General features: G+C 44.5%; 1 pseudogene; it reads left to right on the forward strand.

Moving 5' to 3' along the window:
- The window catches only part of LOC142431037 (mitochondrial import inner membrane translocase subunit Tim17-A pseudogene), a 43,092-nt pseudogene extending 32,283 nt beyond the window's left edge, over positions 1 to 10,809 (forward strand).
- The last annotated feature ends 392 nt before the right edge of the window (positions 10,810 to 11,201 follow it).

Below are 11,201 nucleotides of genomic sequence, written 5' to 3' on the forward strand. Positions count from 1 at the left end.
TGTATTTTAACTCCGTTTTTCTACCCACGTTTTGAAGGCCTCTCGACTATGGGGAAAAAATAAGAAATAATAGAAATAATGGAAGTATGCTTTCTAAGGTGGCTTTCATGGCTCTTAGAAGAAATTGACCGAGGTGTTTACTGATACCCAGGTGTCATCTTGTCTACAAAAGTTGAAACATAGGAGTGCAGAAGTGATATTCCCTGGAATATGTGATTTCTTGGCTTTCAAGGTGGCAATGCCGGTGTCATGAGAATCCGGGTGGTGAACCTGGGCACAGCATGTGCCACACTCACCACCCCGGGCCCCTCACTTGTAACCTGCACCGTCACAAGACAACCCTCACAGACGGAGCCTGCTCAGCTCTGTTTGTAGCCTTTGGAAAAACAAAACAAAGCATTTTCCGTGACAGCATTTGCAAATCATGTTTTGTTTTTCTTCTGCAGAACAATTTGCACTGCTGAGATTCTTCCATATGTCAGAAGTTGGTCTCATCATTTTGCTTGGAGGAAGGGGGCAGGGAAGAAGACTATAGTTAAGGAACTCATGTAAACCGGTCCATGTTTAAATTTTATAAGGGAATGTTCAAAACTTACTGTTCCTAGAGGCAGTACCTCATCTCCATTGCGTCAGTGATTTCACATTAAACAACAGGCTCTGACACACAAAAAATATGGCAATACAACTGAAACATAGCTTAATATCCTGAAGTTTGAGAATACAAATACCTTAACTGTTATTACATACTACGTTAGCTAACATGATCATAACAATACTGTGAGGGTTGCAGGCAAAGTTTTACTTTACTAAATAAGGTATCACATTGTCTTCTAGATCACTATGTACATTATCTATCACCATTTCTTCATTGTGGTCATTAAGGGTTAATGGGAAACCGGGTCATATCATGAACTGCCAATGAGGGTCTGCTTTGGTGTATACCTCTCTCTCCCTCTATCCTGCCTCTCAGACCTGGAAGCTCCCAAGCATCATAAGTGCATGAACAACGAGTACCTATGCACATGCAGAGCAAATAAAACCCAAGGATAGCTCAGTACTTCTGTCTATCTCCTCTGTCAGCAATGGTATGTAGAAATCAGGATCCAACAAGGCACAAGGAATGAAGGTTTATTTATTCCTTCTGCATCCGCTCTTCAAACTCACTGTCATCAACTTGATTCCATTCAATAGTGACCCTGTGGATTTCTGAGACTACAGCTCTTTATAGGAGTAGAAAGCCTCATCTCAACACATTATGCACTGTACCACTTAGGTTCCTGCAGCCCCTCCTCCTCCAAACTTCCGTGTCCTCCCACACTGTGGGGACTGGCAGGGGGGGTGGGGGCTTGCATATAAATAAACTATGAAGAACATGCCAACAAATATTTTATACCCTCACTTTTTATCATTTTGTATAACTTGACCACGGTTTTGCTTTATAGAGACTATATACAACAAAACATACATCAACTCAATCATTTCTACATGAACAATTCAGTGGCATTGATGACGTTCTCCAAGTTGTGTAAACCTCCTCACTCTCCTTTCCCCCGATTGCTCCTCCCCCATTGGCATAAACATAATGTCCAAGGCAGACAGTTTTCACTAATTAAAATAAGCCAATATTTGATTTGAAGAAAACTTCAAAGGATATTTTTTACTTAAGTTTGAAAGATGATCTCAGGGCAATAGTTTCAGAGATTCGTCCACTCTCTATGGAACCACAAAGTCTAGGGTCCATGATCATTTGAAATCCTGTTGTGCATCTCAAAGGAGCCCAGATTGTGCAATTGGGTGAGCATTGGGCTGCTAACCACAAGGTTGGAGGTTCAAATTCACCAGCCACTTCTTGGAAGAAAGTTGAGGCTACCCGCTGTTTTAAAGATTTATAACCCTGGAAACTAAATAGCGTTGCTATGAGTTGGAATTGAGTTGATGGCAATGGGAATATGTTGTGCATCTTTCCCCTCTGGATGGAGACTATGCTATGGAATCTTTGATCAAAATGTTCATAATGATCGCTGGGCACCATCCAGTTCTTCTGATCTCATGACAAAGGAGGTCATGGTAGCAATTAGCAACATATTCCTTTATCTTCCTCCTAATTCTAACTCTCTTTCCACTGTTGCAGATGTTTTTAAGTGTTTGTTGTTGTTGTTTTGTTTTTTATCAAAGCAATCCAAGTCAAAAACTTCAGAAAGCAGCATCAATAGAGATTCTAGTAAGATGGAAATCTCTACAATTACCTGACCTTCCTGGTAACCTCATGAGGCCTTTGTTGCCCACTTGTTTCTAGATCCGTGACCATCAACCTTAACATTAGGCTATTGTCACTGCCCTTTATGTCTCCAAGGCCTGGGATCCTGTCCCAATGACGCTGTCAGAATTTCAACTGCCACTAACCCATCTGAGCCTCTACCCATACACTCCCCGACCTCCACACAACACTACCACGGCCATCGCCTAACTGGGATTGTTGCCCTCTGACACCATCCCCTGCATAGTATCAGTCAATGTTTCAATCACAGTTCAAAAAAGTCCGGTGCTATTTGTCTGACCAAAAAAAATGTATCCCTCGTTCCTCACAGTTCCTTTACCTGCCTTCCACCAATCTCTCAAGTGGGCAACCTACTGCCTCCAATAAGACCTCTTCCTGGCTGGTCAATTGAATTACACACTAATGACCAACCTCCCACGTGTATCATTGTTTACTTAGCACACAGTTTATTAGCCCGTGTTCACAGTTGACTTAGCTTTAGTCCAGTGCTCTCAACCCTGGATCACATTTAAAATCACCTGGAGAGCTTTTAGAGCACGCAGATGCTTGGGCCCCACTCCTAGAGCTGCTAACTTAATTGGTCTTGGGGAAAGCTAGGGCACTGGTATGCATTCCAAATGAGTCTGGTATATAACCAGATTGAGGACTACTGTTTTATTACCTTTATGTCCCTGTCTGTACGCAGCAGCAATTGTGCTTATCAATGCTACGATGTCTTTAATGCTGCGTTGGTCTGCCTAGTCCCTTTGCCATGCTAACAATCATTGCTATGTTTGCGCTCGTTGTTGCAACCACTGTGTCAACCCATGTGTCAATTCCTTTTTTGCTGGTTCTCAACTTTACCAAGCATGATGTCCTTCTCTAGGGACTTGTCCCTCCTGATAACTTGTCTAAAATGTGTGAGTAAAAATCTCATTAAATTGTGCTGCTGACACACCTAATCGGTGAGCTTTAGGTAGGGTCCTGAGTTTATGGTCCAGTGGCACCCTCCCTCGGGCTTCACCATAGGGTCACCACAGTGATCAGAACAGCATGCTAGAGTAACCCAGAGGTGCAATCAATGCCCTTCAGGCTCTAATCATCCCTGATTGTGAAAATCCCCACTCACTAAGAACAGGTGATAGAAAACAACTTGTAAAGGTGAAGAGAAATGTGCACATCATCCTCAAAGGGTATGTGTTCATCAACATGACGAATGGAAGATAATTAACTGCCTTATTGGATTTATGGATTACTTCTTACCTTGTGTTGACCCCCACCCCTCCCTTCCAACTACGTAGCTCTGAGAGTTCTGGGAGTGGAAGATTCTCTGAGGACAGTGTTGGGAAAATGTTCTCTGCTTTCCCATCCAAGGCATAGGCTAAGAGAATGCTCATTCAGCTTCATGGAGTCCAACAGTCTCACCTCAACATTCCAAAATCACAAAAGAGCTGCCACTGTGGGGTTCATGGTCTGAGCACCCAGGCAATGAGTCAGAGCATCAGAGCATGAACTTTGAAGTCTTAGGGTTCTTCGTTAATAGCCCATCCTTACTACTGTTCATGGGCTTGGATGCTAACTGTAAGGACAAAAGTTTATGTCCTGATAGTGGGACAGGAGGAAAGTAAAAGGAAGCAAAGGAAAGAACGAGGAGGCAAGTGACATTTATAAAAGTATAAATATAAATATGTATGTTTGCAAATATATTAACATAGAACTACATGGATATAGGTCTACATACATATATTTATATATTAAGTATAAAAGTAGCAGATGGACATTGGGCCTCTATTCAAGTCCACCCTCAATAAATTCAAGAACACTTTGTTCTGATAACCTGGCATTTCTGTGATGCTCACTTTCCAGACACAACCCCTGAAGACAAAGTGGGTGCATAAGCAAATGTGGTGAAGAAAGTGGATGGTGCCCAGCTATCAAAAGATATAGCATCTGGGGCCTTAAAAGCTTGAAGATAAAGTGGTCATCTAGAAGGGAAGAAACAAAGCCCACATGGAACACACCAGCCTGTGTGATCACAAGGTGTTGACAGGATCAGGTATTAGGCATCAGAAGACCCAAAACAATCATATCAATGCGAATGAGGGGGTTAGAGTGGAGACCCAAAGCCCATCTGTAGACAATTGGGCATCCCCTCACAGAAGGGTCACAAGGAAGGAACAAGCCAGCCAGTGTGCAGTATAGCCCCAACAAAGCACACAACATTCCTATAGTTCTCTAATGTTTCTCCCCCCGACTATCATGACCCCAGTTCTACCTCACAAATCTGGCTAGACCAGAGTATGTACACTGGTACAGATAAGAGCTCTTAACACACGGAATCCAGGACAGATAAACCCCTCTGGAATAAGAATGGGAGTAGCAATACCACAAGGGTAGGGGGGAGAAGGAAGGGAAAAGGGAAACTGATTATAATGGTCAATGAATATCCCTACCACCCCCAGCCCCTGAGGGGGATGAACAACAGAAACATGGGTGAACGGAGACAGCGAATGGTGTAAGATGTGGGAAAAAACAATAATTTATAATTTATCAAGGGGTCATAAGGGTGGGAGGTGGAGGAGGGATAAGAGAGGAGCTGATACCAAGGGCTCAAATAGAAAATGTTTTGAATATGATGATGGCAGCATATGTACTAGTGTGCTTGATACATTTGATGTATGGATTGTTATAAGAGCTATAAGAGCCCCCAATAAAACGATTTATAAAAAATAAAATAAAACCAGGTATTGAAGGGGGAAAAAAGTTTATGTCCACCCAGAGATCCCTGCAGAAGAACAACCTGACCATCAACTACTGAAAGACCCCAGGAACACAGTTCGACTCGAAACACAAGTGTAGTCCCGAGAGACAGAACCAGAGGGACCACAACTGGACCTGGGAATGAGAACCTCAACTGGACCTGGGAATGAGAAGCTCCTCTGAGCTACTGCACGTCAAGCCACCAACTCTGTGCAGTACTGCAGTCAGCAATGACTGTTCCATCATCGTGCACATCAAAGTTTTCACATTGCCTAACTTTAGAAGTCATTTTGGGAATGAAAACTAGGGCTGGGTGACAATCATATCCTAAACATGATCTTTACTGTTCATTTTTTTAGACAATTTCCTGTAGAAAAAAAGTGAGTCCTTGCAGAAGATGAAGATGAACGGGCAAGAGGTGTTTCTGTTTCGTTGCGGTGGTGATTCTTGTTTTGTTTTGGTCTGACACCTTGCTCCTGTGAGTCGCCAGGAAAGCTCTTCTGACCCGGACTGAACATCTCTCTCCTGGTGAAAGATGGGGGTTGAGGAGGAAATAAGGAGAAGGCTGAACCCGGAAAGTCAACCGAATTGAAGCTAAGCGGATGGCCTTGGCCCCCGACAGAGGCCGGTAGTGTGGGTAAGCTTGGTGACTGCCCCCAAGGCCTGTGGCAGAGGCCGCTGAAATCACCTCCATGTCAGCAGCTGAGCTGCCACACAACCTCGGCAGCCAGGACCAGCGAGAAAAGTTCACTGTGTTCACTAGCCAATCGAGTGAAGCCACTCTGCTGCTCCAGCCAGGGCATCCTTTCCTAGGTGTTTATGTGCCGTGGCAGCAAAGGCAGGCAGTGATTGTTCTAAATGGACTCAACCCAAATCTCCCAATGACCCTACCTTTCCTCCTTGCTGAACAACACTCCGCAAAGAGAAATTCTCTCTCACCTTTGGTAAATACGACGGGGGAGGAAAAATCAATAAAATAAGTTCCAATCTGTTCCTTCCAACTCGATGCCCCAGTGATCAGAGTGAGTCGGGAACAAATACATTAGCTCCGAAAGAAAACAGCTTTTAGAAATAAGATTTTATCCAGTTGACTGAGCAATCATTATGCTTGAAATTCTCTGTGCCATATCTGCCAGTCGATAGAGCACAGGGGGACAGCGACCACAGGGACAGCTCCTTTCGTCTGGCGCCCGCTCTGGACAGCGTTTATAATTGCCGTGAAGGTCACCAAGCCACCCAGATACTTCAGGGAAAAGCTTGATTCTAACCAAGATGAAGCAACAACTAGTTTGTAGCAAAATAACAGAATGTCCCTGGGGAACCCGCTCTTCATTTGAGCGCCTCCATTGGAAATGCTATTTTTTCCTTTTATTAGCTATTTGAGTTGAAATTTAGCTCCAGTTGGTCCCTGCCTTAGACAGCCCTGTCAGCAAAGTCTTTGAGACAGGGCACCTCCAGTGACTATCAGGAATCCCATCACTCTCCGTGGAAAGCGTGTAGATAAGTTATACAGACATGGACCCAGAGCCTGGAATTCTTGAAGTGGTTCTGGGGCCCTTTGGGCCCTGTTCTAAACCACTGTACTATTGCCAACCTGACCTGAAGAATACCATTCTCCAGAAACCCCTCTGTTGTTTCCACTCGCTGGATTAGAGAATTTCTTGGCTATAAACAGCCTCCCTGTCTCCCTCCCTTTTATAATTAGTCAGGTCCAGTAGGGCCAGTCCTGGCTCATTCTTTTCCACATGTGTCTATTCCCCAGTCCAGAATTCCCACCACTAAGCCTAATTGAGTTATGATAAATATTTTTGCGGGGAGAGGACATGCTTTACTCACTATAACTCAATCTAAAATAAGCATTATAAACCACATGGCCTTTGGTAAATCGCCAGATACCATCTTTGTTGGTTTTGTTAGCTACTGTCAAGTTGGTCCGATTCCTGCCCACCCCATGTACAATACAATACAACAAAGCACTATCTGGCCCTGTGTCATCCCCATGAACGGCTGTAAGTCAGACCATTGTGATGCATCGGATTCTCATCAGTTGATTTGGGGGAGTAGACCTAGTTTATCTTGGTCTGGAAACACCACTGAAATCTGTTCAGCAGCATAGCAAACATATGCCCCCAAAGATACCCGGGTGCGATTGCTCATGAGGTTCATTGGCAAGGTTGAACCCAGGTTTCCCACGCAGAAGGCCAAGATTCTATCACTGAACCAGCACTGCCTCCAGATATGCCAACAAGCAAAACTAAAGTTAAGGGATTCAAGGATATCTGCTCTAGTTACTCTCTTGGCAAGTCAGTGGATACAACTGGTGCTCAGCCCAGATCCCCTTTGCAAGGACAGGTGTCCCATCCCAAGTTCATTAACTCTGTCTCATGTTAGATGGGACCCACGTCAAACTGGCACAGTGAGTTTTATCTGCTGGGGTTGGTGGTCTGAGAAATGCCAAACAGAGCAAAGAGTGACAGAGTTCATTTCTCAAACAACCAGATTTCAAAACTACATCATCTCCCAGTTCTTCAGTAGGAATTTAACACAAAACTCCACTGGGGATGCAAAGACAAGTCTCTTGGTTTTGAATATGGCTAATTATGTACTGATTATCCAGGGACGATTTATAATCCTGAGCCATCTGTCCCCCACCCCAGCACAGAATCAATAGGTGCCACAAGAATGCAAACTAAACACGGCTGGAAGGCAGTCCGACTTCAAAGGCATGTGTTGTTGTTGTTGTTGTTGTTGTTGTTAGGGGCCATCAAGTCAGCTCGGCCTCCTAGCCACCTGTGTACAACAGAGCAAAGCACGGCCCTATCCTGCACTGTCCTCACAATCGTTATGTTTGAGCCCATTTTTGTAGCCACTGCATCCACCCATCTTATGAGTGGTCTTCCTCTTTCTCACCGCCCCTCCTCATTACCAAGTACCATCCCCCTTTACGGGGACTAGTCTCTCCTGATGATAACATGTCCAAAATCCATGAGACAAAGTCTGGCTCCCCTTGCTTCCACAGAGCATCCTGTTTGTACCTCTACCAAGACAGACCTGTTTGTTCAATGGGCAGTCCATGATGCTTTCAATCGTCTTTGGTAACATCCCAAACCAGATTGGCCTGCATCCTGCTTCACATTTCTGTGTCATTGGCCTGCAGCTGCATGAGTCTGAAGAGGCTCTGGCTAGCATCAGGCCCACGGTCGTGAGTTGAACTGGACCAGATGACTTCTGGATACAGAATTACTCTTGATACAAAGTGCTTTCTTATACATTAAAAAAAAAAAAAAAGATTGGTCTTGGGTCTAGATATAATTTCCAGTCAATATGGACTTTCGTATCTTTTCTTTAAGGAAGTGCATATGCCAATTCTCAGTTGAGGTTGGTAGAGATATTCTCAAGTATTTATTGCTCTCTATGAAAAGATTTTCCCGTTTTCCTTTTTTAAAAAAGTCTTTTAAAAAATCATTCTAAATAACTTCCTAACCTCACAGATGACCATTGGCAAATGACTACTGTCCTGAGATTTCCACATTGGCATTAGTACTCAATGCCTGTTGGTCATATAGACATTCGAGCTTTCCGTGTAGGGTCTCTGAGAAGGGAAACGTGCAGACGTAGTCTCCAGAGCCTACAAATTTTCAAATCTGAGAAACACTGAATAATCGATTTACTTCTGAAGATGATCAGTGTTTACAAATTCCAGCTGCCGACATGCTAGCAAGCTCGAGACAAAGAGCTGCTGCTACCTGTCCCAGTGCAGAGAAGGACAACCTGGATGAGAAGGCGAAGGGAGCCTTAGCCGCTGTAAAAGTTGAGTGGTGTCGCGTAGCCCCATCCCAGGACTGTCGTGGGTCCCCTTGGTTTTCATTTAAAATACTACAGATTCTTGGCCAGATGACCTTCCGATAGGCAGGACCTGAGTCAGTTCTGCGTGCAAATATCTCTTACTGCTCCATGACCGACATTTCTTCCCTGGCTTTTCTTTCTTACTCATTATTTGCATTTGGGTCTTCATATTATTATTGTGTTATGATTACCACCTTATTTTGATTTGGGTTTTATTGTTTCTGTTGGGTTTCCCAGATTGTGACCCACAGGAGCAATGGATGTATAGTGATAATAACTGATGCAGGGTTGATAAGGAACGCAGGGCTGGGGACTGGGGGACAGGAAGGGAAGGGGGATTTCAGGAATGGGAAATGAAGGTGTGTGTGTGGGGGGGAATACTAGAGCTGTGGTTACATAACTCATTTTAAAGGTGATTTAGCCAAGGGGGGGTAGATTGATATGATAATGATTGTACAATTCCTTCTTGATATGATTGCATGAACTATTAAATCATATGCTATGTAAATTATGTGCCAATAAAACAGTTCAAATAAATAATACAGATTACCAAAGAAGACCATTAGGTTGTTCTAACTTGAGGGAAGGCCTACTTTTTATTTCTGTCTCCTCAGAACCCCCGGGTTAAGCTCTTGGGGGGTGCTCAATAAACATTGAACAGAAGAGTAATTATGCATTAAACTGAAGTATGGACTGAATTGGGTCACCCCAAAACATGTATCCAAGCCCCAGCCACAGCCCCTGCAAAAGTGGTCCTATTGGAAATAGGGATTGCCTTTGGTTACATTAATGAGATCGTGCCAGCGTAGGGCAACCCCTAAACCAAATTACCTCTGAGTGATCCAGGCAACACAGTAGGCAGAGCCACATACTGCAGGTGGAAGGCCATCTACAAAGAGAGCTCCAGTGAGCCCAGGAATACCAAAAGTTGCTAGCAGGTGCCAGAAGCTTAAATAGAAAGGGGGACACCTCCCCTATAGCCACATGCTGAATTTGAATTTCTGGATTCCTCAACAGTGAGAAAAGACATCTTTGTTCTTTAAGTCAGCTCTTTGTGATATCTATGTGACAGTAATACAAAGTAACCAGAACAAGTCCCTTCTGGTGACAGGCATGGTCCCTCAAGGAGCTTAGTCTCTAGACAACTTCCCAACAAGTCTGGGCAACCCTGAGTGCAACAACCAGAATGAAACAACCACAAGCAAACACAAACAAACAAGCCATTATCATCATAAAAGCCAAGGTCCTGATGTTCACTGCAGGACAGAAGCGTGCAGTGAGGTGTGTGGATGCCTTCTGGGATCAGGAACCTGGTTTGACTTCTTAACCTGGGCCTTAGTTACATAAATGCTTACTAAAGCTATTCAATGGACTCTCCATGGATATTTCTGCAACATTATGCTCTGCAAAGAAATGGAAATTGATGAGGCCACTGTTATGTAAATAATGACTACTCACCCGCCAGAGCCAAGCCAGAGGAGTCCGTGCCAGCACCTTGCCCTTGGCCCATTGTGGAGGACTGTGGTGGGGCCCTCACAGTGGGCACCATGGGTGGTGGTATCTTCCAAGAGATCACAGGTCTGGGGAATTCTCCGGTGGAAGTCAACCATTGACTAAGAGCGCGTTTGACAGCATTAACACCCAGGTGCCGCAGCTGCAGGGGCAGCTGTGCAGTTTGGGGAGGTCTGTTTCCCATGATTGGCTGACGTACGGTTACAGTCCAGGGCAGAGAAGATCCTGGAACTCCAGCACAGCGGTGCCTTAACCGCAAGAAATGGGCTGGCGGCGATGGTTGGGCCAGCGGCAATGGATGGCATTCCCTATCTTTGACAGTCTTTGCCTCTGTGCAGTTTCCCAATCGCACTCCATTTGCTGTCAATCCCTCCCAGTTGCCCTCCACCCGGTGACCGTCCTCACCTTTTGGAGATGATGGACAGTACCAGTAAGGACTGCGGGCACCTGGATTTAGCATAATGAACTATAATTCAAGAAGGCTTTTGGAAGACCAAGTTAGTCTGTTTTTAAAAGAACAGGTGGGACAGCTGTGGCCAAGTAGGCTCTGAGAAGACATTGAGCAACTTTTTGGTTTTTTCCCCAAAGGAACTTGAGGTATAAAAATATAAAAACATTTATTTATTCACACTGCAGCGTGAAAAGGAAAAAGAAAGATGACTGGCCCAAAGTCCGGGATTCCCAGTTGGAATTCCAGACTTGCTATCAGCTGTACCCTTGGGGAGTATATCACCTCTCTGAGCCTATGCCCAAACGAGAGCTACAGTGAGAGTCCTCCGGTGGGAAATACCTCGGTCCTTGGATTCCCACAAGAAAGAATCCATGC

The sequence above is a fragment of the Tenrec ecaudatus genome, chromosome 17 (assembly GCF_050624435.1).
Source record: "Tenrec ecaudatus isolate mTenEca1 chromosome 17, mTenEca1.hap1, whole genome shotgun sequence".
Lineage (NCBI taxonomy): Eukaryota > Metazoa > Chordata > Mammalia > Afrosoricida > Tenrecidae > Tenrec > Tenrec ecaudatus.